Source organism: Dama dama, chromosome 26 (genome assembly GCF_033118175.1).
Source record: "Dama dama isolate Ldn47 chromosome 26, ASM3311817v1, whole genome shotgun sequence".
In the NCBI taxonomy this organism is placed as follows: domain Eukaryota; kingdom Metazoa; phylum Chordata; class Mammalia; order Artiodactyla; family Cervidae; genus Dama; species Dama dama.
This window is the reverse complement of record NC_083706.1, coordinates 44,197,589-44,225,559: the sequence shown is the minus strand read 5'-3', so window position 1 is coordinate 44,225,559 and position 27,971 is coordinate 44,197,589. Positions and strand designations below refer to the sequence as shown.

General features: G+C 38.3%; 1 protein-coding gene across 4 annotated transcripts in view; it reads left to right on the top strand.

Annotated features, from left to right (window-relative positions):
* Positions 1-27,971, top strand: part of RGS17 (regulator of G protein signaling 17) — a 105,288-nt gene that overhangs the window by 30,093 nt on the left and 47,224 nt on the right. The gene's annotated exons all lie outside the window — the stretch shown is intronic.

The following is a 27,971-nucleotide window of genomic DNA, read 5'->3' as shown; positions in this document are numbered from 1 at the left end:
TTTAGGTGAGTGACCACACCACTGTGGTTTTCTGGGTCACTACTGTGGTTCATGGGGTCGCAAAGAGTCGGACACGACTGAGCGACTGAACTGAACTGAACTGAAGACCTTTTTTGTATAGTTCTTCTGTGTATTTGTACCACCTCTTCTGCTTTTGCTTTTAAGAAACATTTGTGATTAATTTTGCTATGCAGTAGAAGCTAACAACATTGTAAAGAAGCTATACTTCAATAAAAATTAATTTAAAAAATAAATACATAGATAATATAACAGACCAATAATCCAAAAAATGTCATTTTAAGAGAGAGAAAACCAAAATTTAGTTTTGCAACAGTATATTGTTTGATACTAAAGCTAGTTTTGTTCTTAATCTTACAAACAAACCCATCAGGTATCATGCAGCTTTGACCAAGAGTAATAAAAACCATTTTCCATGAAGAAAAAAGAAACATTTGACCATTCTCTCATGCAGTTACAATGCATGTTTTATCTAAAGCCACAAATTACAGTTGACTTGTTCACTGCTTTTTCCATGATTTGTCAAGGAACAAATAAGTCAGAGTGCCCGTTAAGCAGTTACATTTCATTCTTAAGTTAAAATCCGACAAGATACTAAGTTGAAACAGTCACAAAACAAACAGATTCTAGATTGTTCCCCTATCATCAGTGTTATATATAGAGAAAGAGACCATATTATAAAGGGACAGTCTATACCTCTGCCCATATTTTTCAGATGCTTTCTATCATCTTTCTGAAATCCTTCAAGAAAAAGTTAATGGGAAAAGAATTAGAAAAAAATAGATGTATGTATATATACCTGAATCACTTTACTGTACAACTGAAACTAACACAAAATTGTTATCAACTATTCTCTAATATAGAATTAAAAAATTAAATTTATCTGAAATAAACATGAAAATCAGAGGTTTTCAGTTTTAATCAATGCAACCTGAGGACTTGAAAGCCAATTCTGCATCCATTTACTTGTCAAATTTTTATAAAGGAAAATTTTCCTTATAGAAACAGAATTTTAAGTTTGAGATGTTAAGAGGACTATTATTTATGTGGCAGTGGCCATATAACTGTAGTCGTCTGTGACGTGGAAACAACTAGAGGTCAATGTCTATCATCTAGTTTGATCCTTCTGCTGTTAAAGAAAGGAAGGAGCAACCCAATGAGATTAAATGGCCAGCTTAATGTGATAAGGAAATGAACCCAGGTTGACACCCAGGATCTCCTGTTTACAGCCTCTAATGCTTATTGAGCATGTAAGTGGGGAGGAAACACTTTGCCAAGCATTTTACATGCGTCACAAAATCCTCACAACAAGGTAGTGAGGTAAGTCTTATTACCACCAGCCCTATTTGTTTTTCAAATGAGGAAGCAGCTCAGAGAGGCTAAATAACATTTCACTATTACACAGCAAGTGAGGTTCAGCCACACTGAATTCTCATCTCCCCAGCACTTTATGCCTTTCCCATCCCTGTGCCTTTGCTCATGTTTCTTCTGCCTGGATGTCCTGTTGGTGTAGGTCTCTTTCCCCCATCCTTAATTGAAACATGTATATTACCATATGTGAAATAGATGGCCAGTCCAGGTTCCATGCATGAGACAGGGCGCTCAGGGCTGGTGCCCTGGGATGACCCTGAGGGATGGGATGGGGAGGGAGGTGGGAGGGGTTCAAGATGGGGACACATGTACACCAATGGCAGATTCATGTCAGTGTATGGCAAAACCAATACAACGTTGTAAAGTAAGTAGCCTCCAATTAAAATAAATAAATAAATTTTTTAAAAGATTAAAAAAAACCTAACTGAAATGTCAGTACTTTTCACAAGCCATTCCAGCCACCTCCTCTGGATTCCAGTAACACTTTGTTCATCCTTCTATCAAAGCCCTTATTTTGTAGCATTATAAATTATCTTTTCATGTGTCTTTCTTCTCGGAAGACTATTAGCTCCTTTAAGACTGCCTTATTTATATTTCTTGGATTTAACAGTTATCTAAAATTCAGGAAAATTACAGATACCAGGGGAACATTTCATGCAAACATGGGTTTGATAAAGGACAGAAATGGTATGGATCAAATGGTATGGTATGGACAGAAGCAGAAGATATTAAGAAGAGGTGGCAAGAATACACAGAAGAACTGTACAAAAAAGATCTTCACAACCCAGATAATCACAATGGTGTGATCACTCACCTAGAACCAGACATCCTGGAATGTGAAGTCAAGTGGGCCTTAGGAAGCATCACTACGAACAAAGCTGGTGGAGGTGATGGAATTCCAGTTGAGCTATTTCAAATCCTGAAAGATGATGCTGTGAAAGTGTTGCACTCAATATGCCAGCAAATTTGGAAAACTCAGCAGTGGCCACAGGACTGGAAAAGGTCAGTTTTCATTCCAATCCCAAAGAAAGGCAATGCCACAGAATGCTCAAACTACTGCACAATTGCACTCATCTCACACGCTAGTAAAGTAATGCTCAAAATTCTCCAAGCCAGGCTTCAGCAATATGTGAACTGTGAACTTCCATATGTTCAAGATGATTTTAGAAAAGGCAGAGGAACTAGAGATCAAATTGCCAACATCCTTTGGATCATCGAAAAAGCAAGAGAGTTCCAGAAAAACATCTATTTCTGCTTTATTGACTATGCCAAAGCCTTTGACTGTGTAGATCACAATAAACTGTGGAAAATTCTGAAAGAGATGGGAATACCAGACCACCTGACGTGCCTCTTGAGAAATCTGTATGCAGGTCAGGAAGCAACAGTTCGAACTGGACATGGAACAACAGACTGGTTCCAAATAGGAAAAGGAGTACGTCAAGGCTGTATATTGTCACCCTGCTTATTTAACTTATGTGCAGAGTACAACATGAGAAATGCTGGGCTGGAGGAAGCACAAGCTGGAATCAAGATTGCCAGGAGAAATATCAATAACCTCAGATATGCAGATGACACCACCCTTATGGCAGAAAGTGAAGAGGAACTAAAAAGCCTCTTGATGAAAGTGAAAGAGGAGAGTGAAAAAGTTGGCTTAAAGCTCAACAGTCAGAAAACTAAGATCATGGCATCTGGTCCCATCACTTCATGGCAAATAGATGGGAAAACAGTGGAAACAATGTCAGACTTTATTTTTTGGGGCTCCAAAATCACTGCTGATAATGATTGCAGCCATGAAATTAAAAGATGCTTACTCCTTGGAAGGAAAGTTATGACCAACCTAGATAGCATATTAAAAAGCAGAGACATTACTTTGTCAACAAAGGTTCGTCTAGTCAGGCTATGGTTTTTCCAGTGGTCATGTATGGATGTGAGAGTTGGACTGTGAGGAAAGCTGAGTGCCGAAAAATTGATGCTTTTGAACTGTGGTGTTGGAGAAGACTCTTGAGAGTCCCTTGGACTGCAAGGAGATCCAACCAGTCCATCCTGAAGGAGATCAGTCCTGGGTGTTCATTGGAAGGACTGATGCTGAAGCTGAAACTCCAGTCCTTTGGCAACCTCATGCGAAGAGTTGACTCATTGGAAAAAGACCGTGATCATGGGAGGGATTGGGGGCAGGAGGAGAAGGGGACGACAGAGGATGAGATGACTGGATAGCATCACCGACTGGATGGACATGAGTTTGGGTAAACTCTGGGAGTTGGTAATGGATAGGGAGGCCTGGCGTGCTGTGATTCATGGGGTCACAAAGAGTCAGACACCACTGAGCGACTGAACTGAACTGAACTGAACTGAAGATGTAGAAGATGTCTTACAGTTGTCGGTTGGATAACTAAATTCTAAGACAAACTATGTGTTTTAAAGACCTGAACTGATATATGCAGATTTTCAGGGGCTTGAAACAATTTGGACCTTAAGTATTGTTTGTAATTATTTGCACACCAAGCTACAAGTCTTTCTCATAGACTAAATCAATTGCCTTTCCATTTGGAGAGTTATGCATCTCCTTTTATGACTCAGGAAATACAAATAATATATAACATAATTAGATCATTTTTCATAATCTTCCAATAAAATGGAAGAAATGGCTTTCTGGTAAATAAAAAACACTTTGAGATCCTTCCTCTTAAAATGCTTATTTCAGAGAATTATTTGGAATAGTTTTAGAATGTTATTTTTATATTTCTATAGAATAGTGTATATAATTTGAAAGCCTGCTGTTCTATAGATTCAGTTATTAAATATTGAAATAGATTTTCCTAGAGTAAATACATCTGGTATTCAGTTTCAAAATTATTTATTGAATTGTAACATTTTTCCAGAACACAAAGTAGAAATATTTAAAATTATTAATATAACAATACTATTTCAAAAATGTGAAATATTTCTCCTATTTTTATTCATGTCTTTTTGGCTATTCTGTTTGCTTGTTGTTTTTAAATACCTATCACAGAATAGTTAAGATATATCCCCTTAAATTCCTTTTAATAGACTCTTTAGTATCAAAATATACTTCATTATCAAACATAACAATTTTCTTTCTCTGCTGCTCAGGATCTCTGAATAATTTGCCAGTAATTGAACAAGACTAAATTTCATAAATATTATGTTCCCTCAGAGAACAAGTCAATTAAATCTCTATTTTCCCCAAACTGTTTTCATTGTTTTTCTGAAAAAAATACAATAATTACTAGTAGTCAAAATAATAAAGGCAGTAAGTATAATGGTAGTTGCCAGGGGTTAGGGAGGAGGGGAGAATGGAGAATAATTATTTAAGGGCATGGAGTTGCAGCTTTTCAAGATGAAAGAGTTCTGGAGGAGAATGGTGGTAAGGCTAGCACATTATGAATGTTATTTAATGCCATTGAACTGATACTGAAAATAGTTAAGATGGTAAATTTTATGTTTGTGTACTTTACCACAATAAAAAAAAAAATTGAGGAAAAAATAAAGTTGTAAGATCACCTGAAAGTTTGTTCACCTTCGGGAAAAGTTTAACATGAAATCGGAGTTGCTCAGCATTTCTCCAAAATTTTGTCAGAACTTTATTGAAAACAGTTCAAAAATATGGTGCTCTAATTTCAACTCTGCCCATCATTAACTCAGTTTATTTATTGATCGCTTGCTTTATGTCCAGCTTTCTGCTTAGCTCTTAGATAATAGTCTAATCAAAAAAAATGTTAACTGCATTATTGATTTCACACTCTACCACAGACATGCTACTGAGAAGAGAGGAATCCACGTGTTGTGTTGTCAGTCATGTCCGACTCTTTGCGACCCCATGGACTGTATCCCGCCAGACTCCTCTGTCCATGGGGATTCTCCAGGCAAGAATACTGGAGTGGGTTGCCATGCCCTCCTCATAGGAATCCATATACAAAAATAAATAGCATATCCATGATGGAATGATAAAAATGATAGGCATACTTGAAAAAGTAGGATGACTCTTTAATTTCCACAAAAGCATACCAAACAAATATCAAACTATTAATGGACATATCTTAGATACTATGTTATTATTGCTATTTTTGGATATACTTACTGTATTTTTTATTTATAAAGAGTATATTAACCACAAAATTATATTCATATATGTATTATATGTTTAGTCATTCAGTTGTGTCTGACTTTGCGACGCCATAGCCTGCCAGGCTCCTTTGTCCATGGGGATCCTCCAGGCAAGAATACTGGAGTGGGTTGCCATGAACCCTGAAGGAGGCTTCAGGGGATCTTCCCAATCCAGGAATCGAACCCAGGTCGCCAGCATTGCAGGCAGATTCTTTACCATCTGAGCCACCAGGGAAGCCCAAGAATACTGGAGTGGGTAGCCTATCTCTTCTCCAGGAGAACTTTCCAACCTAGGAATGAAGCCAGGGTCTCCTGCATTGCAGGCAGATTCTCTACCAGCTGAGCTACCCGGGAAGCTCACTCGTATGTGTATTACTCAACCAGGAAAAGAAACTAATTTGAGTCCGTTCTAGTGAGGTGGATGAACCTAGAGCCTGTTATACCGAGTGAAGTAAGCCCGAAAGAGAAAAATAAATATAGTATATTAATGCATACATATGATATCTAGAAAAATGGTACTGATGAACCTATTTGTAGGGCAGGAATTCAGATGCAGGCAGAGAAAACAGTCTTGTGGACACAGCAGGGGAAGGAAAGAGGGTGGGACAAATAGTAGCGTGGAAACATATACATTACCATATATAAAACAGATAGCCAGTGGGACTTTGCTATATGACACAGGAAGGTCAACCCAGTGCTCTGTGATAACCTAGAAGGGTGGGGTGGGGTGGGAAGTGAGAGGGAGGTTTAAGAAGAGGGGACATATGTATACCTGTGGCTGATTCATGTCGATGTTTGGCAGAAACCAACACAACATTGTAAACCAATTGTCCTCCAATTAAAAATAAAAGAAAAATCATATTCATATGTAAATGTGATTATTAAAAAGGCTAATTTTTTTTAATTGAACATCCTAATTCAAAAATTTTAACAGATCTTTAATTGACAACAAAATTGTATATTTTATTTGGGAGAGATATACAAGCCCTCACTAAAAATATACAGCTGTGAGTAGATAAAGAATGGAAAAGAAGAAAGAAGGCTGGAAAATTATTGTGAGACATCTTCCCTTCTCCCATTGATTGCTTATATAATCCAAGTTACCAATATATTTAAATCATCTCAAAGAGCCACAAAAAATATGTGACAAAGAATTAAAGTAATTAAACTGAAGCTCATCTATATTCTAGTAACAGGGAGCCAGCCTCCTTAATTGTGTTCAGCACTCTGAATTTTCTTTATTTCGTTTTCAGAGTAAGTATCATGATGAAAGCATAGAAATTAGGTACAGAAACGCAGAGAACTGGGAGTTGTCCTTAGTAAAACAGGGATTTGTTTTTTCTCTAATCATCAATTATAAATGGGTATCACATAGATAGTTCAAGTACCTTCCAATTCATGGACGTGTATAACATTGTCGACGAGTACAGACAGTGAAGTCAGGGCTTCCCAGGTGGCACGGTGGTAAAGAATCCACCTGCCAATGCAGGAAACAAAAGATGCGGATTCAATCCCTGAGTCGGAAAGATTCTCCTGGAGAAGGAAATGGCAACCCACACTCCAGTATTCTTGCCTTGGAAGTCCCATGGACAGAGGAGCCTGGCGGACTACAATCCATGGGGGTCGCAAAGAGTCGGACACAATTGAGTGCACGCGCGCACGCACACACACACACACACACACACAGGAGATCTCATCCCTTGATGAAACCAGATATAATCATATTTACATAATTATTTTCATACACATTGTGACATCTGAACCTGAGAACAACCCTGTAGGTACTAGAGGATTTTGTCCTTATTTCACAGATGGAGAAACCAAGGAATGGTAACATTAAGAGACTTGTCAAATGTTACCCAGTGATTTAGTATGCCAAGGGCTGAAACTCAAGTCTTCTGGTTCCAAGACCAGTGATCTTTTTCTAGATCATTTTGAGTCCCCAGAAAGCTACAAATGGAAATTTGTTGTATGTTTATCCCCTTACCTTCTAAGTCAAGACTGCATAGGGTAGGTGCCCTTCTGGGTACCTCTCTGCTCTCTCCATCTCTGTAGACTCTGTAAATATACACACCATGTATCCTACCCTTTAATTACCTTCTCCAAATGTGTCTCAGCATCTCTACCACTTGTCCCCTTGTATTACTCCTCATCCTTGGAGAAAGCTGAGGAATGATCATAATTAGGAGTTGTTAGTTAAGGACTTTGTGAAAGATAAAGTAAACTTTCTCCTGGTAGAAAAAAGAAGAACCAAGCCGGCACTTGAGTCACACACACTTTATTAACTTAGAAAAGGAATCACCATACTGGATGTCAGTGGAAGATCTCTCTGGAGAACAGTAAGTTTCAGAGATACAGAAGGAATGGGGTCAGATTACCCTGATAATCTAAAATGCAGTCCATCTGCCTGTAAGTAGTCTGAGCATACCATAAAAATATCCAAGTTGAAGGACACCAACCCCAAATCTGGAATCAAATGAAACACTAGATGTGCAATAGTTTTAAAACTAAAAAGTCTCAAGTACATAGAACCTGGTCAGACTAATTAATTACTGTTGATAATAACTTTTCCTAAGTAACACCTTCATATTTCTTGTTTTCCCCATGTTATTTATTGTCATTGGAAGGGCTCTCTCCCCTGATAAAAGGAAAGTGGAAACTTGGTACTCTGAAGCCCTGATAATGTCAAGAGTTAGCCAGTCCATTTCCCCTAGCCAGTCCATTTCTCCTAACCTCCTCCCAACTTTTTACTGGTTTTCAAATGAAAGCAAATCATACAGGGGAAATTGAAACCATAACTGCTTCTGTTACACTCTGTTCCTCGGGGGGTGCTTGGACTAAAAGGAATGCACACCAGCAAAACACATTTAAGGTACAAGTTATATGAGTCATCAGATGCTGTTTGTCTAATTCTAAAACATTGAGAAGCTAAATTGTACTGGGATAATTTGTGAGCAATGTTCTGACCTCTAGCATTTCCAAGTCTCACTTGACTTTGTAGCTGAGAGGTATTTTTTTAAGAGGACTGTGTCACTTTAATTTTGTGATAGCCCAAGCTCATTTTGCTCCAGGCCATGTATAATTGTACATTTTTTATTCAAAAGGCAGAATAAGTAAAGATGAGGTTGAAGGTGAGTGAAGACTATGACAAAACAACCAAACTAATGGGGCATTACTTTAGAATTCTGATACCAAAATTCTGTAGTTTCTTGGAGAGATCTTAATAAAACAGATATTGATAAATGCTTCAGTGTCGAAAAATGAACAGCAAGACCCTTTGGCCATCCTACAGAAATGTTACCTTAGTCTTACCTAGCTAGTGCCATGAAAATCAGAAAGTTAAAATTATACTTTAATGTTTAGCTATATCAAAAAGAGAATGTTTTCTTCAAGGCAAGAAGAATTATCCAGAGGGGATAATCATATACTGTGGGTTAAAAGAAGATAAATTGTGTCTGGACTTTTTAAAATAAAAATATACAAAAACTAAATCCAGTAATTTGGGGGAAATTTTTTAATGATCGGCTCAAATTAAGATTTTTACATACTGTAGTAGTGACCATCCATCTTAGGATACTTCCAGTTAAACATTGTATTTCAACAAGTTTCTCTAAAACACTTTTTTTTTTTTTTTTGGTCTAAAACTCTCATAGCTTGATCTAAAAATATGTGTCTTTTCAAATACTGATTGAAAATTGATTTTCATTTTTTGGTTCCCCCAAATTGACCAGAGTCAATGGAAACAGCATTTTGAAGTCAAATGTTTGCATTAGAATAATTATACTTGAACTTGGTTTTTTCGGAGTTGTGTCTTTGCTTAATATGTAATTACAGGGCTCTGATAGCACCATGACTATTAACGAAGGTGTTTTCTCAAAAATATTCATGGATTTGCACTTGACAAAACCATATGACAGTCTTCCAAAACAGCCATTTTTTCTCACTTTCAAGAATAGAATACAGTGTCTCAATAAACCAGTGGAGCACACTTATAATCAGTTGTGCTTTTGGGTTGTATTGCTAGTCAGCAACATGAGAATATTATTTTACAGTGAGATTAATTAGTAGAAATCTATCCCAGATTCATGCTATTTTTAAACCAAACTCTTTTCCTAAAGACTTTTTGACCTATAAAATCAGGTAACTTTCTTTTTTTATCATTTTATTGAAATATAGTTGATTTACAGTATTGTGTTAATTTCAGGTATGCAGCATAGCAATTCAGTTACATATGTATATATATATTTCAGATTCTTTTCCCTTATAGAGTATTACAAAATATTGAGTAATAATATGTGCTATACAGTAGGCCCTTGTTTTTTATCTGTCTCATAAGTGATAGTATGTATATGTTGCACTTCTCTGGTGCAAAATCTGGGGGTTTGATCCTTGGGTCTGGAAGATCACCTGGAGAGGGAATGGCTACCCACACCAGAACTCTTGCCTGAAGAATCCCGTGGACACAGGAGCCTGGCGGGCTACAGTCCATGGGGTCTGAAAGAGTCAGACATGACTGAGTGATTCACTCACACACACACACACACACACACACACACACACACACACACACACGTGTGTGTTAATCCCAACCTCCTAATTTATCTCATCCCGTTTGGTAACCATGATTGTGTGTTCTATACCTGTGAGTCTCTTTCTTTTTGGAAATAAGTTCGTTTGTATCATTTCTTTTTTAGATTCCACATATAAGTTATTTCATATGATATTTGTCTTTCTCTTTCTGGCTTATTTCACTTGGTATGATAATCTGTTAGGTTGCTTCCATGTCTCAGCTATTGTAAATAGTGCTGTAATGAACGTTGGAGTACATGTATGCTTTCGAGCTATGGTTTTCTCTGGATGTATGACCAGGACTGGGTTTGCTGGATCATATGGTAGTTCTCTTTTTAGTTTTCTCACGAACTTCCACACTGCTCTCATGTGGCTGTACCAGTTTGCATTCCAATCAACAGTGTAGGAGGATACCTTTTTTCCATTCCCTTTCCAACATTTATTATTTGTACGCTTTTGATAATGGCCATTTTGACCGGGGTGAGGTGGTACCTCACTGTAGTTTGGCTTTGCATTTTTATGATAATTAGAAATTTCATGTGCTTTTTCGACATCTGTATGTCTTTACAGAAATGTCTCTATAGACGTTCTGCCAATTTTTTGATTGGGTTGTTTGTTTTTTTTGAACTATGTGAGCTGTTTGTATATTTTGGAGATTAATCCCTTGTCGGCTGCATCATTTGCAAATATTTTTCCCGTCCTGTAGGTTGTCCTTATGGTTTCCTTTGCTATGCAAAAGCTTTTAAATTTAATTTGGTCCCCTTTGTTTATTTTTGTTTTTATTTCCATTACTGTATGTGTGTTGTGTGTGTGTATTCCATTATATGTATATAATGGAATGTTACTCAGCCATAAAAAAGAATGATCGATTGACCTAGAGATTATCATAGTAAGTAGAATTAGATCATTTTAAATACTAAATTTTTCTTTATTTAAATTATTTAGTCTTTATAAATACTTACATTTTGCTTAAATTACTACTTAAATTATTTATTTATTATTTTATTAATTATTAAATGGTCTTATGGTAGGTGTTAAAATCCAAGAGTGAAATGTGAACTTTTTTCCTCTACTTCTTATAGAAATAAGCACTCTTGATTATGATAACTGCTTGGTGAACACTGAATTAGAACAAGAGAGTGGATAAGTGACTCGTGTCCTCATGCTAAGCTGATAAATCTTTCTGCTGTGGAAAGTTTTATTATTTTGAGTCAGTTCATCAAGCCATACACTTACTTGAACTGGGCTGATTTTACCTTTCAAATATACTTTTTTGGGGTAAAGAAACCATCTCCTGATTGTTCTTACAGTTTTCCTCACAGAATGAAATTCAGTAGTTTGTATTACAGTCCTTTAAAATACAATTTCAGGGATTCCCTGATGGTCCAGTGGTTAAGACTCCACACTTCTACTGCAAGGGGCACAGGTTTGATCCCTGATTGGTGAACTAAGACCCCACAAGCCACGTAGTGCAGCCAAATAAATAAACATTTTTTAACAATGCAACTGCCTTTGTATCGTCTCCTAAACCACTCTGTCCCCATGTTTATAAAAAATGGGGATTCATTCTTGCAAATAATGAATACTTTTATGTTTATATTTTCACTAATTTTACTCTGAGTTCTGAGTTACTTTATTGTTACCTCTCATGTACCTACTAAAAATATTTTGGTTGCACTTCCTAAATTACTGTTTAAAGATTTTAGTCACTTAGACATTGGTAGACTTTTATTCCTCTATAAACCTTGCCACTTCTACCTACCATCTTTATTTGCAGAGGGCATTACAAAAGAAAAAGATATATAAAAGCAAAGTAAATAGTCCATTGTTGAGAATTTTGGTGTTACTATAGACCAGTGCCATCCAGTGAAACTCTTTGTGATGGAAATGGGCTGTCCCAGTAACTACTAACTGTGTGACTGGAGAAGTCAATTTTTAATAGTATTTGATTTTAATTAGTTTAATTTTAAGTAGTCACATGTGGCTTGTAGCTACCATTCTGAACAGCTCAGAAGACTATTAAGATCAAAAGAACCATGGATTTGCTCAATTGCCCTTCCAGGTACTGTCATGAATTCAGTTCAGTTCAGTTCAGTCACTCAGTCATGTCTGACTCTTTGTGCCCCCATGAATCACAGCACACCAGGCCTCCCTGTCCATCACCAACTCCCGGGATTTACTCAAACTCATGTCCACCGAGTCAGTGATGCCATCCAGCCATCTCATCCTCTGTCGTCCCCTTCTCCTCCTGCCCGCAATCCCTCCCAGCATCAGGGTCTTTTCCAATGAGTCAGCTCTTTGCATGAGGTGGCCAAAGTACTGGAGTTTCAGCTTCAGCACCAGTCCTTCCAATGAACATGAATTAACTCATCCTAAATCATTGAGAAACAATTAGTTAGTAGTTAAGAGCACAGGCTCTCAGGCCAGATACCTGGGTTCACATCTGACATCTGTATGGCTGGTCTAGAGCAAGTTATGTTACAAGCCTCTCTTATTTAGTTTCCTCCTTTTTCGTTGTTGTTCAGTCACTGAGTCGTGTCCGACTGTTTGTGACCCCATGGACTGCAGCACGGTAGGCTTCCCTGATCTTCACTGTCTCCTGAAGTTTGCCCAAACTCATGTCTACTAAGTTGGTGATGCCATCCAACCATCTCATCCTCTGTCTTCCCCTCCTTCTCCTGCACTTAATCTTTCCCAGCATCAGGGTCTTTTCCAGTGAGTCTGCTCTTTGCATCAGGTGGCCAAAGTATTGGAGCTTCAGCTTCAGCATCAGGCCTTCCAATGAATATTCAAGGTTGACTTTCTTTAGGATTGACTGGTTTGATCTCCTTGCAATCCAAGGGACTCTCAAGCATCTTCTCCAGCCCCACAATTCGAAAGCCTCAATTCTTCAGTGCTCAGCCTTTTTTATGGTCCAGTTCTCACATCAGTACATGAATACTGGAGTTCTGACTATACAGACCTTTGTTGGCAAAGTGGTGTCTTTGCTTTTTAATATGCTGTCTAGGTTTGTCATAGCTTTTCTTCCAAGGGGCAAGTGTCTTTTAATTTCATGGCTGCAGTCACTTCTGCAGTGATTTTGGAGCCCATTCTCCTTTATATGTTAGAGTTAAAGAATAGTGCCTACCTCTTAGGATGTTTGTGACAATTAAATGATTTAGAATATTCAGTGTGCTCCCTTTAACGGTAGTAATAATAATGCTTAAGCATTCTGAACTGAAAACAGATAACCAACCTAGTTTGGAAGGAGCTGTAGGAATCAGGATAGCTATAAATATGTTATCTACCACAGCCAGAGTGGCATCACTTTAGAGATCTTTAGAAAGAAAATTCATAATTTCTTTTCACGTAATTGATGTGCATACTGAGTTATAAAGTGAGAAGTGAAATCGATGACCACTGGAGTTCTGTTACCCTGGTAATTTGGTACTAATTATTCTCAGGCTTAGAATTAACTTCCAGATAATCTATAAGTTATAACATTAAAAGCACTGGTTATGCCTATAAGGTGTAACCTATACGTTACTTTTAAAAGCACTGTATCCAAATTCATCATTCGTTCTGCAAATCAGTTGACATCATGTTTGATGAATCATGGCATCATGCCATCCTGAGTTTTTTGTTTATTTTGGTTTTTGTTTGTTTGTTCTTAGTATTGTCATTTTCTGCTGTTGGGGAGGGGGGAAGGTTACAGTTATCATGTGCATTTGGTGTCTAAATACATAAAACATTTCTTGAAATATTTATTTCTGTAGTGGTCAGGGATGAGTGAAGCCTATGAGTTATCAGGAATACACATATTCTTCTCTCAGCAACACAGGATAAGATGAATCCCAAGAACCCTGCTGAATTATCAAATAAGAAAATGGACCAGATTAAAAGGACAGTCCATTTCCTGTACATTCCTTGTTCATATGTGAATCTCTTCAGCTAAAGTCATGTAAACTGCATAGTAAACACTTCATGCTCATACTTACAGACCAAATATGAGTGCTTTATTTTCAAAACATCAGTCTTTGGACACTTGTTTTGATTTTGTAAGGAAAGATATAAATTAAATGTGGCTATGAAACTCCAACATAATGTTTACTAATGCTAGTGATAGATAGAGAAAGAACCAGAGATTTTGTGAGTGATTTTTCAGTTAGCACTGTCCTACTCAAAGGCTGATATAGAGATTAATGCTGATATGGGAGCTGATGGTAACTGACCAGTGACAAAATATGAATCAACGCTTTTCTTTCCATACTCTTTCATAAGCTCCTTACCTCAGTGTGACCAATAGTGAACACTTTCCAGGCTAGAATTTTGAAAAGTGCTGAGCAAGAGGATAGCAGGTTCAATCAGTTCTGCTACCCTGCCTTCTGTCCGTGTTATGGGTTAGGTGTCTGGTCCTGATTTGGCTGCTCATTTGCTGTGTGATTCTGATGGAATATAGTCAGTTACTTTGTATCTTCATTTTCTCCTCTATATGAAGAGGATGTGGCATCTGATAATCCCTGAGCTTCTTCTTAGAGCTATAATTTATATTTATGCATTGATTAAGTTTAGATATAGTCATGACTAGCAATAGAGAAAAGACTATGTAAATTATAGCGATTAAATAGTATAATATTAGAATAATGACTATGAATATTGCATAAGATGGAAACAAGCAAAAGACCAAGTGTAAATTTTTAAAAACACAATTTTAAAAGCATCATGAAACTATGAGGCCTGTACATTGATTTTTTTCCCCTCTGTTACCTAAATTTTTATAACGTGGTTATATTGTTCACAAATATAAATGACGAATAGTATGCAAATGCAGTCAATTAAATGTTATACAGCTACAACATTTTGAGTTTTTCTCCATATCAGTTCAGTTCAGTTCAGTCTCTCAGTTGTGTCTGACTTTGCGACCCCATGGACTGCAGCACGCCAGGCTGCCCTGTCCATCACCAACTCCCAGAGGTTGTTCAAACTCATGTCCACCGAGTCAGTGATGCCATCCAACCATCTCATCCTCTGTCATCCCCTTCTCCTCCTGCCCTCAATCTTTCCCAGCATCAGGGTCTTTTCCAGTGAGTCAGTTTTTCACATCAGGTGGCCAAAATGTTGAAGTTTTAGCTTCAGCATCAGTTCTTCCAATGCATATTCAGGACTGATTTCTTTTAATGAATGTTCCTACAGCACTTCTCAGTTCCTTCTTCCTGTACTAGCTGAGGCTCTTCTAGAGCAAATATTTGCATATTTCCAGCCACTCTGGAGTCAAAGAAGCTTTTCCTTGGGCAGTACCTATGTTGTTATTGTTCAGTCTCCAAGTTGTGTCCAACTCTTTGCAACCCATGGACTGCAGCATGCCAGACATCTCTGACCTAGAGTTTGCTCAAATTCATGTCGGTTGAGTCAGTGATGCCATCCAACCATCTCATCCTCTGTCATCCCCTTCTCCTCCTACCTTCAATCTTTCCAGCCTTCTATTGTATTAAAGGAGGCCCAGCTTCTTCTAGCTAAGACTGCCTCCAACTGTTCTTTATATTACATTCCAGCTTTCTCAGAAGACTTAATCATTTCCATCTCTAGAAATTACAATTCCCTCCCTTGACTCTATATCCTTTTCCAACTATTCTCTCCCATTCCTCTCCTCTGCACAACCAAACTTCTAAAATTGAAGTTTAGTTGATTTACAATTTGCAGCAAAATGGATGGACTTGAGAATATTATGCTTAGTGAAATATATCTGAAAAAAACAAATACTGTATGTGTCACTTATATGTGGGATCTGAAAAATTATACAAATGAATGTATATGCAAAACAGAAACAGACTCACAGACATAGAAGACAAACTTGTTACCAAAGAAGAGAGGCAAGGCAGGTCAAGTTAGGATCATGGGGTTAATGCAACCAAACTTTTGAAAGAGTTGTTTAAGCTGACCGCCTTCCTTTCCTTACCTAGGGTTTGTACCTCACCCTGATGGCTCAGGTGGTGAAGAATCTGCCCACAATGCAGGAGACCTGGGTTCAGTCCCTCCAGGAGTCAGGAAGATCTGGAGAAGGGAATGGCTATCCACTCCAGGATTCTTGCCTGGAGAATTCCAGGGACACGGGGGCCTGGTGGGCTACAGTCCATAGGGTCAAAAAAGAGTCAGACATGACTGAGCGATTAACACTCCTCCAATCAATCCAACATCCTAGGACTATACGCAAACGGCCTGTCATCTGATTGTCATTGACCCCCCACCATGTAGCTAAATTCAGTAAATTTTCTTGGTTTCAGGGATAGGATTCACTCTACAATAAAAGAGAAAGCAAATTTGTTAAGGGAGTTTAAGTAGCACACAGATTTCTAAGAGGGCCAGTGAGACAGACTCTAGCTAAATATCCAGGAGGAAGGCCCAGCTGAGGCAACAGCAGCAGAACTTCCAGCTGATGATAGAAACTCTGCTCCTCCCATTCGTGAATTGCCAGATCCTCCTACCACCTTCATGCCAGAAGACCAAGTCTTTTCAATGCAGTCATCTCCTCCCTCTGCTAAATAGACTAGTCATTCATACATGTTCAGTGGTTTATTTATCATTACATTCTCACAACCCAAGATCACACATCATACCTGAATGTTATGCATGAATACTGTCAACGTTCCTAGTTCATGATAATAAGGTTTAACATGATATTTTTTAATATGTGTGTGTGCACATGTTTAAAAATATAAACCCTTTATCTGGAAATAAATATTACAGTTTTTAATATGGTAAAACTGATACTAGATTTTATAGGTTCCAGTATCAACATACTCAAGTGACTTTAGCTTGTGATTCAGATTTTTCATTGTTCAGGGGTGGCGCTATGGGTTTAAACTTTATTTATTTTGTAGCAGTTTTTATATTTCAGTTCCAAACTCTAACCATGGAATAATATTTACTGGTTCTGTTTCTTGCTTGTTTCTCTTTTCTCTGGTCCTCCGTCAAGATTGTCCAAGAATTAATGAATTGTGTACATCAAATATTAGTACTAATGACCTTATTTCCATAAAAATAGACTCACACTTCGCCAGCTTTTCCTTTTGCAAGCTTGCCTGTAGGAAATGATCCATTTGTTTAAAAATTAAAAGAAATTAGAAAACGTTTGCCTCCTATAAAGCTGGCCATGGCATAGACCTTAATCTGTTTCAGCATTTTCCCAAAAGAGGATTTTTTTAGATCCAGCTGTGCTAACAGCTCTAATAACTATTTCATCATCTATTTTTTTCCTGAAAAACTAGTGACAAAAGCTAACTTTCTCAGTCTCATAATGTATTCTTTGGAAATGAGACGCAGAATTTATGTAAACATCCAATTGGAGATACGGTTCTTATCTTGGAGGAGACAGAGACTGGAATTTGTGAGTTTCATAGAGGAAGTAACTTTTCAGGTGAAGAACTTCAGAAACCTGCAGAGGACTTCTTGGGTCTTTGCTGGGTACGAGGCCATATATGCTTAAGGTGACGCTCCACAGTCAAAGAAAGGAGGGAAGAATTGTAAACAGTTCCCAGAGCTTACCACTAGGCAGGAAGCTGCTCCAGCTTGAACCAGCCAGAGTAGATGGATGGTTCACAGTAGTCACATGGAGCATTCAGTGGGGACCTCAGTTGGGTCAGGCGTTAGTAGCAGGGATGAACTGCCCCTAGAATGATAAACCTACACTAGCACAGCTTTAAAAGGGGCCTTGAAAGGATTATGATTATCTGCAAGCAGCTTAATAGCCTTCCAGAACAAAGTCCAGCTCCCATTAAAGAAGGAAAACAAAACGTAGGCATCAAACAGTATAAAATTACCATGTTCAGTGTCCAGGAGAAACTTACTAGATGCACAAAGACACAATGAGACATGGCTCATAACCCAGAGGAATATCAGAGCTATCAGAAGGGGGATTTTAAAAGGGCATAGATGACTAACACATATATATGGAATTTAGAAAGATGGTAACGATAACCCTATATGCAAAACAGAAAAAGAGACACAGAAGTACAGAACAGACTTTTGAACTCTGTGGGAGAAGGGGAGGGTGGGATGTTTCGAAAGAACAGCATGTATATTATCTATGGTGAAACAGATCACCATCCCAGGTGGGATACATGAGACAAGTGCTCGGGCCTGGTGCACTGGGAAGACCCAGAGGAATCGGGTGGAGAGGGAGGTGGGAGGGGGGATCGGGATGGGGAATACGTGTAAATCTAGGAGAAAAAAAATAAATAAATCCATGAAAAAATAAAGAAAAAAAGAAAAAATAAAAATAAAAGGGCATAGATGATGGAACTAGTATAAAATGTTAAGATAGCTATTTTGTTGTATTCAGAATAATTAAAGGAAAACATGAACATAATGAGAAGTGGAGATAGAAAAAAAAAAAAAAACCAAAATGGAACTCACAGATGAAAAATACAGTGTCTCCCATACAGTAAATAAAAAGGAACAGACCTCCATGCCAAATTATGTAATATATATATGTAACTGGAGTTCCAGAGTTTGGAAGAGACAGTGCACAAAAGATGTTTGAAGAAATAATAACTGAAAGTTTCCAAATTTGATGAATTTGTGTAAATTCACAGAAAAAACTCAGTGAACCTCAAGCCAAATAAACTGCACTAACAGACATAATAATATGAAAGCTAGTAATAAATAGATCTCCTAATAGTAGCTTCCCAGGTGGTGCTAGTGTTAAAGAACCCATCTGCCAATACAGGAGATGCAAGAGATAGATTTTTTGATCCCTAGGTCGGGAAGATCACCTGGAGGAGGGCCTGGCAACCCACTCCAGTATTTTTGCTTGGAGAAGAGGATTGGGCTACAGGGTTGGGCTACAGCCCTTTGGGTCCCAAAGAGTCGGACACAACTGAAGTGACTTAGCACACACACACAACAGCTTCCAGGATACACACACGTACACTCACACCATATACAGAGAAACAAAGATAAGTATGACTTCAAACTTTTTCAAACCTTATTCAAGTCAGAAGATAATAGAATGACATTTTAAAGTACCGAAAGAAAGTCAACCTAGAATTTTTACACTCCCCAACTATCTTCCAAGATTGACATCTAAATTAAAATTCAATCTGATAATCAATAGCTGAGAAAACGTGTGCCATACAAAAGTGTGCTACATGAAGTGTTAAGGACAGTCATTCAGCCAGAATAAAGAAGTGAAGTTGGCCAGACATGGTGAATATGTGTGTGGATATGAAATACTTTTTTCTTATTTTTTATTCCTTTAAATATTTTTTGATTGGTTGAAGCAAAAATATTAGCAGTGTTTTATGGGGTTTAAAACATATGTAAAAAATAACAATAATAACACAAAGAATGGAGGCATATGAAAGGGACATATACTCAAGGGAGAAAAAGGAGAAAGAAGAGATGAGACAGAAAACAGAGCAATATGACAGATTTAAAACTAACCATGTCAATAATTATTTTAAATATTAATGGTCTAAATATCCCACTTAGAAGATATCCTCAGGTTGCATAAAAAAGCAAGACTCAGCTATATATATTACCACAAAACTCTCACTTTAAATTTAAAGGTACAAGTAGATGAAGAGTAAAAGGATAGACAAAGATATATTATCAAGTAACTATAAGAAACTATAAGTAAATATAAGAAATCTATGTTACTATCAGAGACCTAGACTTCAGAATAAAGAGTATAATTGGAAATAAAAAGGGACATTTCATCAAGAAGAAATAACAATGATAAATGTGTACAGCCACAATAAGAAAACTTCACAATACTAGACAGAAGCTAATAGAACTGACAGGAGAAAAAAAAAATTGGCAATAATAATTGGAGGTTTCATCAGTCTTCTGTAAGTAATTGGTGGAACAAATAGAAAATTGGAAAGGATATAAAAGACTCTATGGCACTGTCAAACAGTTGAAATTTACAAGCACTGCATTCAAGTGTAGCACAATACATATTCTTTTCAAGTACACATGAAATCTTTATGATGGAGAGTTTGCTGAACCATAAGTAGTTATTAAATTTAAAAATTAAAGTAAAATTTTAAAATATACACAAAATGTTCTCAGTACAAAATGGAATTAAATTAGAAATTAACAAAAGAGAAATATCTGAAAAATATTCAAATACTTAATAATTAACATACTTCTAAACAAACTATGGGTCAAAAAACCACAAGAGAAGTAGGAAATGTTTGGAGCTAAATGGAAATAAAAGCGTAATTTTTATAATGCAACTAAAGCAGTGTATAGGTAAAATTTAACAGCTTTCTTTGCTCCTGTTTGAAACATCTCAACCCAAAATTACAGAAGGCAGGTTTGATCCCTGGGTTGGGAAGATCCCCCAGAGTGGGAAATGGCGACTCACCCCAGTATTCTTGCCTGGTGAATTTCATGGACAGAGGAGCCTGGTGGGCACAGTCCATGGGGTCACAAAAGTCAGACACAACTGAGCAACTAACACTTTCACTATATGCACTGAATTCCCTACATACAAACAAATTTCATTCCAAGAGTGTGTTTGTAACTCCCACTTGTTTGTAAGTCCAACAAAGTTAGCCTGGGTACCCAGCTAACACGGTCGTCTGTATAGTTGTTAGTCACTAAGTCGTGTCCTGCTCTTTGTGACCCCGTATGTAAACCTCCTGGACTTCCTGGTGGCTCGGATGGTAAAGGTTCTGCTCACAATGCAGGAGACCCAGGTTCGATCCCTGGGTTGGGAAGATCCTCTGGAGAAGGAAATGGCAACCCACTCCAGTATTCTTGCCTGGAAAATCCCATGGACGGAGGAGCGTGGTAGGCTACAGTCCGTGGGGTCACAGAGAGTCAGACACGACTGAGCAACTTCACTTTCACTTCATGTAAACCTCTTAGTTAATTTTATCTCTTTCCAAATGATAATTAACTTCTTCTAATACTATTTGAAAGCATCCTTTTCATTTTTGCTTTATACTAAATTTCTATTTTTTTTTCCTCTGTACATGGGGTCAGTGTTGAGCTAGGTTTACCTGTGAATGACAAATAAGAATGGACTTTACAAAATAACAAATCAAATTATTTTCAGCTTATTTAAAGCTAGGTCACCTAATTTGATCCGTGTAAGTCATTTCAAATACAGCACAGAATGAAATGTATAGATGTGTTTCTTTATATTGTTACTTACCCATCATTTTGTAAATTCATCTAGTTTAAATGATCAGCCCAGTTTTGTTCTTTATTCTGATCAGCACCCAGGGAGGGCAGCTCGTGGTTTCATGCTGAATTGCACTAACAGGGGAACAGGTGATGATCTCTGCCTTGCCAAGCCTTTTTCTTTTAATATGCCTGTGTGCTAAGTCGCTTCAGTCGTGTCTGACTCTTGGCAATCCTGTGGACTGTACCGCACCAGGCTTTTCTGTCCATGGGATTCTCCAGGTAAGCATACTGGAATGGGTTGCCCTGCCCTCCTCCAGGTGATCTTCCCAAACCAGGGATGGAGCCCATATCTCTTATGTCTCCTGCATTGGCAGGTGGGTTCTTTACCACTAGCGCCACCTGGGAAGCCCTTTCTCTTAATAGTATACTCCAAAAGAAAAGTTCAAAGAATGGATCTTAGTTCCTTTCCCAACCTGAGGTTTCCATAGGAAAGGCAATCAATAAAATCTATCTTTGATATAAACCATAGATGACTGCCTGTACAGAAATCCTTTTTAAAGTTCTGCCAATGCAATTAATGAGGAGACCAAAGATTGATCACAACATCCAATTAACTGAGCCGCAGGAGAAGTTTCTAATCAAGTGCATCCTGTTTATAACATCTATATACCTGGCAACCAGGAAGGCAGCCTTTTTCCTCCCAATTACAGAATTAAGGAGATTTTTTTTTTCATTCTACTCCACAGTCAATTCAATATGGTTACTAGAGAGCTTCAAGTATTTCTGACATCCATTCTGCTTTAACAGGGAGTTTCGTTGTGCAGAAGCTGTTGAAAGTGAGTAGTGTTTTTAACACATTTTATGTGACTAGTTGAAAAAAAGGGCACAGAGCCAAACACAATGAAAGGGATGTATTATTAGTAGAAATGCCACTCATGTTGAATTAATTTGGTCTGTGTGTTAAAACTCAGAATTGCTGACTTGCAAGCAGCAGAACTCTGCTGACTTTTGGCTGTTTGAGCTGTGTGTCATTGAACAGACAGGAGTAAATTGCCATACAGTAACAATTATATAGAAAACACTATCAGTTTTGGAAACATAAGAAATTGTGTAAATTTGTCTTATACATAGAGGCAGCTCTTTTCTTGAAGATAGCAGAGTTCATTTCCTCCTAAAAAATGTTCTAAATGCTGTAAAAAATTCCTTATTTGTATGTCTCAAGAATGACATGAAACACTTCTGTTAATACACTTATCACAAAATACATCTGAATTCTAACACACCTTTTAAGGTATATCTGAGTTTCACTTCCATCTTACCTTGTTGTGTTGTTCATTCACTAAGTCGTGCCCGACTCTTGGCAACCCCATGGACTGCAGCAGACCAGGCTTCCCTGTCTTTCACCATCTCCCAGAGCTTGCTCAAACTCCTGTCCATTGAGTTGGTGATGCCATCCAACCATCTCATCCTCTGTCACCCACTTCTCCTCCTGCCCTCAATCTTTGCCAGCAAGATCTGGGTATCATCCTTAGCGAAGATAAGTGAACTACTTCAGTACATTTTATCATCAGTCAATCAGCACACAGGACACCCATGAGCCAACAGAGCAACCCTCACTGCTCGATAGCCATCATTTGCCCAATGTCTTCCTGCAACAAAGCTAGTTTTCACACTGGTACAGACAGTAAGTGTTAGAACATTGCTACCCAGTGCATGGCCGTGTGTGATCCATGTGCTGACTTGCAAAACATTTCTTATTGGTTCCCAACAAAGTAACTGATGGAATGGAAAGGAAGCATTTAGAAATGTTTACAGCAATTTAACAGAGTGAGTTTATATCTATTAAATCTAATAGTAGGGCTTCCCTGGTGGCTCAGATGGTAAAGAATCTGCCTGCAAAGCAGAAAACCTGGGTTCGATCCCATGGTTGGGACAATCCCCTGGAGAAGGAAATGGCAACCCATCCCAATATTCTTGCCTGAAAAATCCCAAGGACAGAGGAGCCTGGTGGGCTATAGTCCACGGGGGTCACAAAGAGTCAGACACGACTGAGAAACTAACGCACACACAAATCTAATAGCAAAGACTAATTGGGGCTTGTACATTTTTTTCTCATTTTATTATTTATTTTTTATTATATTTGACCAAAGTATTGCTATAAGACTGATTTGAAAATTTAAAAACAGAGTAACAAAACAACAACAGCAAAAAACACCCTGGTTCTTTACCTTCAATAATATAAGAGTTACTCTTTTTCTTTTTTAATATATTTTTCTTTGATTATGTCAGGTCTTAGTTGTGGCATTCAGGCTTAGTTGCTCCACCGCGTGTGGAATCACAGTTCCTCAACCAGGATGGAACCCATGTCCTCTGCATTGCAAGGCAGATTCTTTACCACTCGACCACCAGGGAAGTTCCGAGAGTCCCTCTTCTAAACCAGAGGATTAGCAAGCTAGGAAAGTGTCACCAATAAAGTGGTAATTATGATGGCAGTGTAACTAGCTAATGACAATTGACTGCTTACTACTGTATCTATCTCTCTGTATATCTGTGTGTGTGTGTGTGTGTGTGTGTGTGTGTGTGTGTGAGTGTATGTGAAGAAAAGCTATGACAAACTTAGACAGCATATTAAAAAGCAGAGAGATCACTTTGCCAACAAAGATCCATATAGTAAAAGCTATGGTTTTTCCAGTAGTCATATACAGATGTGAGAGTTATACCATAAAGAAGACGGAGTGCCTAAGAATTGAAGCTTTCAAACTGTGCTGCTGGAGAAGACTCTTGAGAGTCCCTTGGACTACAAGGAGATCAAACCAGTCAATCCTACAGGAAATGAACCCTGAATATTCATTGGATGGACTGAGGCTGAAGCTAAAGCTCTAATACTTTGGCTAGCTGATGCAAAGAGCTGATTCATTGGAAAAGACCCTGATGCTGGGAAAGGTTGAGGGCAGGAGGAGAAGTGCACAACAGAGGATGAGATGATTGAATGGCATCACTGACTCAATGGACATGAGTTTGAGCAAACTTGGGGAAATAGTGAAGGGCAAGGAAACATGGCATGCTGTAGTCCAGGGGTGTTGCAAAGAATCAGACACGACTTAGTGACTGAACAACCAATGTTATATACTTATATGCATATATATCTTGATGTACATATTAAAATACTTATTATATACATATGTATATATATGCATCTATGTATATATACCATCTATGTATATATCTGTGTATAGAGAGCATTAAATATCTTCATAATAACTCTAGAACTTTGAAGTCAATATCATTTATCATTGCCCATTTAGACCTGACCCTGATTTGTTCGGGATATTACTGCCAGTGTTCACTTTTCCCCCCAGATTTAGTCTTCGTTCAAAATTAATTTAACAGTTTCTCTCGTTACCAGTGCTCTTCCATGGATATACAAGGGTGAAGAATAATTATGGTTCCTCACCTCCCCACCCCCCGCCAAAATAAAACTTGTTATTTCTTGTCTCTTTTCTGTATCTCGGAGGGTCCTTGGTGGGCGGCTGGAGGTAGCCAGGTCAGGGACTTCTGAGTAGAGCCTCATCCTTGTACTCAGCCTTTCTAATAGCTGCTGCCCACTCTTCCTGCAATGAGTAAAAATGTTTTGCTGTGTAACTGAAGAGAGCTGATTGAATTGATTCCATCACTTGTGTACTTCCTGGAGGTCAGTGTTCTTATTTAAAAAAAAAAAAAAGACTGAACTGAAATGAACTTTATAATAGGCATCCGTTTGCTGAAATTACTTATATTAAAGACAGAGTAAAGCAGAGTAAAGGGAAGTCATTATTTTGATTAAATAGATGCGATGTGCTGAGAGCCCCTTGGACTGCAAGGAGATCAAACCAGTCAATCCTAAAGGAAATCAACCCTGAATATTCATTGAAAGGATTGATGCTGAAGCTCCATTCCTTTGGCCACCTGATGCAAAGAGCTGACTCACTGGAAGATTCCCTAATGCGCAGAAAGACTGAGGGCAGGAGAAGGGAGTGACAGAGGATGAGATGGTTGGATGGCATCACCGACTCAGTGGACATGGGTTTGAACAAACTCCAGGCGATAGTGAAGGATGGGGAAGCCTGGCATGCTGTAGCCTATGGGGTCACAAAGAGTCAGACACGATTTAGCGACTGAGCAAATGTGCTGAAGGGAATGATGACCACAAATCACTCTCTTTGACAAATTTTCACCTTGAGTAGAACACGGGCTTTTGAGCAAGTTTACTGGTTACCTGATTATATCTTTAAAAGTTCTTTTTTAGATGTTTATGAGTATAAGGCAAAACATACAGAATGTAGCTTCTGGTAGAACAGATAATATACTACCTCATATGCTGAGTATGTCTGAGTTGACTATTGTTCCACATGGGTATGTTACAAAATGCAAGAGAGAATCAGAGGGAACCCACGTCGGCTTAGTTGTGGGAAAGAACTTGAATAGCATACAGAGATATGACATGAAACACAAACATAAATGGGATATATTTTGTATGTTTTAGATCCTTTTGGGTAATGCTTCCACGGGGTATTAATCTCTATTCTCGTTTAATGTGTTTATATAAACACTACCCTATGTTGAATTTCCATAGTAATTATCCCTGCTTGTGTAAGCATCTTAAATAATTATATGAATAATTTCTACTTGGAGACACTGTCTCTGGCACACCCTTTTCCCAAATGTTGTGATTTTGTTTTCTCTACTGCATTCTTTTTCCTTTTCACATTTTCAGTCTTTTTTCCCTTTCCTCATGTGAACTTGCTTATCTTCTTTATGTGAATTGAAATAATGAGCATGTCTGCTCTTTGAAAAGCAGTTTGATGAATCTTAAAATGAATATGTCACAAAGATGAAAGAGCTATCAGTTCTTTCCTAAGTAAATACATTATGACTCCATATTAATCACTGGTATTTTCTCGAATGGCACATTGACAGTAATAGGCCATGTTCAGGAGTCTCATTGTCACCAGGCACTGTTTATGACAGAATTGCTCTTACTGTGATGTATTTTTGGTCCCATTTTGAAAACATTCACCCTAAGCTAATGCTGCTGTTTTAAACTAAAGCAAAGCCTGAATGAGTCAGGTAAAAATTGGGCCTTTCAAAGTGCTGCTTTGTCTGTATTGGTCTTCTAGACTTTCTGAAATTACCCAGTAATTGAATAACCTTTCCATTCATTTTAACTCTGCAACTCTGGCCTCTGTTAGAGCATCTGCCTACTCACTTGCACTAGAAGAGCCTTGTCTTTCTCTGTTTCACTCATTTAATAAACACTGACGACCTCACTGGTTCTCAAGCTTTTGTGTGTGGTGAAATTCCTGGAAAACACAGTGCTTTTACCATATATCATTTTGATGATATTAGCATCCAAATAACTAAATTTTGCATGGGCTTCCCTGGCGCCTCAGACAGTAAAGAACCTACTTGCAATGCAAGAGACCGGGGTTCAAACCCTGGGTCAAGGAGGATCCCCTGGAGAAGGAAATGGCAACCCACTCGCGTATTCTTCCCTGGAGAATCCCATGGATAGAGAAGCCTGGTGGGCTACAGTACACAGGGTCCTATAAGTCAAGACACAACTGAGTGACTAATACTTTCACTTATATTAGATTCCAAAATACACAAACATGAGCAGGTACCAACATGTGAAGAAGGAAAAAAAGGGGATAAACTTTATGAGAGAAATTTCTCCCGATGAAGTTAACTCTTTCGCTGAGAGTAAAATAGAAGGTTGGTTCTATGACCTCCATCAGCTCGCAAAATACGTTCTTAGTGGAAGCTTAATTGAGACACACGAGTACTACTTCATGTGTATCAAAAGTACCGAGGTGAATGGTCTAGACTGTGCCCTAAAAGAGCTCACTGTCTTGTAAGAAAAGCTCTCAAATGGCAAAGCTCTAAAACAACATGGAATTGCAGGTCAAAGAAGTGTAAGCAGTGCCCGGCACCTTCCCACAGGCTGGGAAATTCTGCAAAGGTGTCTGGAGGAAGTACCTTCACCAGGTGCTGGAGATACCAAAAAAAGTGAGACCCTTTAGGGTGTCAGAGTCCAGTTCTTATATAAACAGTCTTGTAGACAAGTCACAGCTCCAAGAGGAAGGCACACAGTTCTTTGTGACACTGAGCAGAAAGCTCCGTTGTTCAGTTGCTCAGTCACGTCTGACCCTCTGTGACCCCATGGACTGCAGCACACCAGGCTTCTCTGTCCTTCACTATCTCCCAGAGTTTGCTCAAACTCATGTCCGTTGAGTTGGTGATGCCATCCAGCCATCTCATCCTCTGGCGTCCCCTTCTCCTCCTGCCTTCAGTCTTTGACAGCATCAGGGTCTTTTGGGAAGAAAGCCCTAGAGAGGGGAAAACAAGTGAATGAGCCTGACAGGGAGCAATTGAACAAGCCTTCGGTGATCTTTCCTTCCAGCTGGTGCTTCACTCAAACACACGATGTCTTTCCGACTCTCGTGAATATACTTCCTCTACACGACAACCACGATGCTTCAAGTCCACAGCTTAGCGTGGCCTGAACCAGTGCTTCCCAGGCTCTGAGTATACCCATCATTTGCATCTCCATATTGTTTTGTATTGTTAAAATGCAAACTCAGATCCAGCATGTCTGATGTGGGACGTGAAATCCTCTTTACTAAAAACCTCCCTGGGGGTGTGATGCTTCTGGTCCATAGACTACACTTTGAATGGCAAGCACCCAAGTTTTAACTCTTTGTATGAAAACCTTGGCAACTGCTAAGTAAATCTCT